This window comes from Lygodium microphyllum, chromosome 19, assembly GCF_053477565.2.
Source record: "Lygodium microphyllum isolate KBCC chromosome 19, Lygodium_microphyllum_v1.1.10, whole genome shotgun sequence".
Lineage (NCBI taxonomy): Eukaryota > Viridiplantae > Streptophyta > Polypodiopsida > Schizaeales > Lygodiaceae > Lygodium > Lygodium microphyllum.
In genome coordinates, this window is record NC_141153.1 from 26735260 (window position 1) to 26741181 (window position 5922).

The window sequence follows — 5922 nt, forward strand, 5'->3', positions numbered from 1 at the left end:
ATCGCTGGAGGGAGCCTTTGTTGTGGAGGAGCTTCTTGTGGCCATTCCAGGTGGTTTTGTCCCCTTTTCGAGTTTTTTCCCTTAAGCAAATAACAATAGATTATAAGGGGGTACTTTCTTTTTATTTGTTGGGGACCGACAATCGAGGCATGAAGTCCAAGGGATAGGTTATGTATATTTGTGGGAGGTCTGAGTAGTCGCTTCCTCCTGTAAAGGCATTGGTAGGCACTGAAAGACCTTTTTTCAAAGGAAGTTCTAGTGACCTTGTTCTGCTGACCTGCTAGGCAGCCATTCTAGGAGTTTTTGTTAGTGCGAGGCAATTAAGAGAAGCCTACTAAAATGATGATATAAGGAAGCAAAACCTAAATATATGAAAGAAAATATATGAATATATGGAGGTGTGTAAAAAGGGGTTCGAATCCCTAAAAAAATAAAATAGAAAAGAAAGAAAATTCCTTGAGCAATTGTTTATCGCCTTGCGAAGGCTTGGTAGGTTCCTGGGGACAAGTGAGACCCGAAGCTGATGCCTTGTCTTCCTAGGGTGGCATCTAGCTGGAAAAATAAAAATAAAAGAAGGTTGGAGGGAAAATAAAAGTGAGCATTAGAAAATGATTAAGTGTAGCCTTACGAGGGCTTGGTAGGTTCCTGGGTACCGAGACAGGACCTGAGGCCGATGCCTTGTCCTCCTTGGGTCATTACGCTCAACTCCCTCCTTTTTACATGCCCGAGTATGGAAGATAAGAGGCTAAAGGACCAATGTGCTAAAAGATAATATTTGTTGATCAGGCTATAGGAGTCCTCGCAGAGTAGGAGCTCCTAGTTGAGTTGTCCTTAGTTAGGTAGGTAGTCAGACCACCACTTAGGATGCCCACTTTGATGGTTCTTTTTAGCTTTGCTGTGTTGGAATAGTTGGTTAGTGACTTGCTTTAGGCTTTCTGTCAGACTATGCTAGGCCTACTCCTTGTGGATTTCATGCCTTGATTTTGTCAGGGGGTAGGGTGAGAGCTGTGATGTGTTTTGATGCATGTCTCTTTTGTATTAGCTTGATGCTTCCTCTAGTTGTTTTTGTGCAGATCTGTTTGTGGGATTTGACGGACTGAGTCGCTCTATCCCATGATCGCCAATGACAGATGATTTTTTATGCCAAGAAGTGCTTAAAAATAGCCAAAAATTCCAAATTTTAGGGGAAAAATAGACTTCATCGAAGGCAGTAGCTACAATCAGTATGATTTTAAGTGGCAATGTCCAAAAATTCTTTAAAGACCCACCAGATGGCAGTTGGTGAATTTTCATAATTTTTTGGCATGTCAGACAAAACTTTTGGAGATGCTCGGCAGTGCGGGACTTTGAGACGGATGCCAAGGAATTTTCAAATCGTAATTCAGACCCTAGACACAGGAGGAGTGCCAAAAATTTGACAAACAATTGAGAATGGAAAGGGTATGACCCTTGGGGGCTCCCCCTCAATTTTTGATTTCGTGGGCTATGGAGGCTGAAAGCAACCCCCCCAACTGATCATATGCATGATCTACACTCTTCCTACACTTCCAATCGCCGGTCTTCGCTCCTCCAATGGCTGCCCGATTGCTGAGATACAAATTTAGTCTTTCTCTCTCCTCCCTCTCTCTCCCCTTAAGAGGCAATTCATGCCCATGAAGAAGATTGAAGATGGATTGAAGAACGCTTGTTCGGCATGGTATCAGATCAATTCTGGATCGGTGGAGGGCTAGAGTTGGCTATTTGGAGGTGGGCTCAGCCTTGAATGAGGGCTGATTTGCAGTCCCACATCAGATTTTAAAACCCGCAAAGAAGGAAAAAATCAGTAATTCTATTTACAAAGGAAAATTGCTTATTTTTTACATTTGATTGAGCCAATGTTGTTCTTAAGGAGTGAAAATTGGGAGAGATGTTGATTACTGTTTTTTCTATGCTTGCATGATGAAAACATTAGAAAACATAAAGACAAAATGCTAGAAATAATTTTTAGAAACCCGTAAAACACGGTTTTTATGAGAAAAATGAGATTTTTTTGTGTTTTCGGGTGAGATAAACCAATACACATGGGATAAAATGCTAATAAAATCTATATTTCTACTGTTTTAAGAATCAAGAGCCACAACTCTAAAAATATATCAAATTTTTATTGAAAAAATAGAGAAAAATGAAAGAAATAAGAGAAAAAATAGGAATATGCCTTAGAAAAATACGAAAAAATCTAATAAGTGGTTGTGGATGCATGATAGGGCAAAGCATGAGGTTTGGCCTCAGTTTGCCCTATGTTTTTGTTACAATGTGTGCTTTATTGCTCTTTATATACTAAATCATGACAAAATAATCTCTATACACCTATGCAATGAAGCAAAACTTAAACGGTGAGGGGGAGTAGGATTTTGTGCAACAGTTTGAGGGCTGAAATAATACAAATTTTGATTCGGTTTTTCAATGCATAGCATTTAGAAAATGGCCTATTTGGAAATAAGGGATCTAGTAGCACAAGGTTCGCCTTGGTGCTAGATTCTTGCAATGAAGCATATATGTATTAGTTGGAATTCATAGAAAGACTGTTTGTGTACTAGCACATAGTTTGATTTCGAAACATAACTGTTTGTGCACAATGAGACATCCACTATTGCATTGATCATACATGTGGTATCAACTCCTGGAAATGTATAGCAATTCTTTGAATTATAGTTGACCCACATTTAAGAGGGTGAGATTCCCCTTGCCGTAGGATAGCCGTTCGTTTCTTGGGGAAAATTATTGGTGAGAAACATGGTATCTTCTGGATCTCGCTGAAAAGAGAGGAGTTTTGTGAATGTATTTATATGTAAAAGCTCCGCATCAAGGGGCCAATCCTCAAGATGTAGGAGAGCTATAGTGGGGCCATGGCAGTCACTCGATGGGGTGCCTCCTATGTCTGTGATACATGCCACTTATTGCCGATATGTGTGGGATACCCCCTTTGAGGGGTTTTGGGGAAGGTACCGTTGGACTCTTGTCTAGCTACACACGCAATATTATAAGTATCTAGTGTGCATTTAGTTATTATAGGTACTCCTCGACCACGAGGCCGTGTGGTGGTGGAGGTGTCTATTATGTGCATGTGGTTTGGCTAGTGCCATAGCTAGTGCTAGCCTATTTTTTGTCCCACCACTATGTCCAATAACATACAAGAAAGCATATACATGAACCAAGAGTTCCACTATCTCAAAGAATCAAGCTATGAAAAGTAAGTACAAGCATCTCCTATTGGAAGAAAATCCAAAATACAAAGTGAGAAAGAAAAGCTCAAGACATATATATCAAAGTATCTAGAAAGCCCAAGTGCACCACAAATACATCCAAGAGCAAAAGTGTCAAATAAAGCTTTAATACCTATAAGTGAGTAAGCATAAAAGCTCAAAGCAATTGATTAGATCCCAAGTACATCAAATGTAGCTCATATCCAAGTTTCAAAGCATATTATAACCATGTCTAGGCTCATATATCAATTATGGGTATCATCATAGATATGTAGCATATCCAAAATATTATATAGATTTAATATGCATTCAAAGCATGAAGCTCACTATTGTATGCTTGTTGTCCAAACTATTATGATAGCAATAACTCTCTACAAAAATAAGCCAATCAAGCTTTAAAAAATCCAAATATCATCCCAAAAGCATAACCATACCATCTAGCTACAAAAATAGCTTCCTCATAGCATCAAACATGCATTACGGAATTTACAATTTGCCATCCAAACTAGAACTATTTTACTCTATGTGAAACAAATAATTAAAAATTGCATAATTTTTTTTATTTATTAAATCTATATCTCTCATTGTGATCTTTATTTCTATCTATAGAACACCTGAATTTGATATTGTATGCAAAAGTGATAGCCTAAATATGATAGTGCTATCAAGCTACCATAACTATCCACAACTTCTATAGCATGCTTTGTATCCACTCAAAATAGATAGAATGGCTAATCCTCAGCTATAAATTAGAAGCAAGCTAGAACAAGTTGAGTGATGGAAAAACTCAATGCATACATTGTGAGGAAGAAACAATGGCTACCATGAAACCTTGAGTTGAAGCCTTTGAATAAAAAATAAATCAAAGGATGAAGAAGCTCCTCAAATGGTCGCCTCTAATACCAATTGAAAGGTAGAGCCCAAGTAGAAGAGCACATATGAAAGCAATAACTATGGAAAATGGAACAACAAAGTGTAATGTGCCCGCCTATCGACTGCTGTCTAAGCACGTTTTAGCAGCCCATCGAGAAACATATCTAAGCGTCGCTGCCCGGCACTCCTAGGGAATGTTCCAGGGTTTGTCGACTAGGGTTTCCTAAGTCCACCTTGCAACGGAAATGTTCACGGCCAGAACCCATTAGGATCGACCTGAAATTTGGGTTCCTAGGTTCAAGGTCTCCTAGTAGCATTCTAGTGTGTCCAGTTTTGGACATCCATACTGCACTTGGTTCAAATACAATGGGAAACGAGAGGGATGCGCCACTCAGCCTCTCTGCTCATAGGGCATAATCCCATTCTGGTGCCCTAAAACAGCATGAATCGGGTCCTAGCTTAACAATATCTAAAGTCGAACGGTAATAGATCCTTGTAAGAAGCCTCCCAATTCTCTGGGACCACCTTGCTGTAGGATGGACCCGTCCAGGATTCCGCCCACCCGCTTCCCTTGATAGCTTTAGTTTTCTAATTAAGTCCTACCACATTTATGTGCGACATTTAAAATCAACTTTATTAATTAAGCCTTTTTGGGAACACAATTTGTTCGTGTAATTTAGAGCACAGAAACGAAAACAGTACAAGCAGTCCTTTTGACAAACAAGTTCCTTAACTTATCTTCAAGTCAATCTTTGTCTCCTGCCCATATAGGAGAATTATGTATCCCTTTTGTCCAACAAAGTACCCAGTCCAAATCACATGGCACCATAATTTCCATCCTTTATCTAGAATAGGATCTTCCAACGTCCCTAATGTTGGGCTCACGGCAGTCTACAATTCCGTTTGACACATGTAGGTGTTTGGCTCATGTTCATTGGTTGTCACAGTGCCTCTATTATGCCCGCTTGATGCATGATTAGACTTGGCAGTCACTATTATCCTTGGATCTCTATTAGCTCATTGTTTGCTCTCAATCATTTATTATAGCAAGCTATTTTATGCGGACTATGATATATTTAATGAGCTTAATCATGTCATTTTTTTGTACTTTTGGTACTTTTTGGTGGACAGCTGGTCATTCTAGTAGTTTCTCTTATTTTTAGCTTGTTTTGGAAGTGGTTTTGGCTTGCTTACTACTAATTATAATAGGTTGTTTTCTACATAGTCTGCCTCTATTTGACTCATTATGTGTGGTCATCTTAAAGATATAACTTTGTTTAACATTGCCAAGTTGGATGGCATCAAGTATGGCTACTAAAATCTCAAATATGGCAAGTTTTGGTACAGAAATTGCAGATTAAGCCACTAAGAAACAAATGTATTAAACCCAAGAATATGGATAATGATGACTATGCTAATTTAGATTCACTATGCAAGTCCACTATCATTTTATCACTCTCTAAAGAGGTCCATAATAATTTTGTTGAAGATGAATATCAGAGTGTATGGAATCTATGGGAAAAGATTCAAGAACTTTATGCAAATTAAAGCTCTGCTTCATAGATGTATTGGCTTAAACAGTTGATGAATCTTTGCATGAAGGATGGGACCCCATTGTCTCCTCACTTTAGCTAGTTTCATTCTATCATGAAGAATCTGCTTCAATAGGGTATTGAGTTTCAAGATAATCTGCATCCTTTGTTTCTGCTTGGCACTTCACCTAAGTTTGGGATGTATTTTGCACTACAATCTATACCAACAAACTTAATGGGCTGAAATTGCATGATGTAGAGAGTGCTCTTTTGAT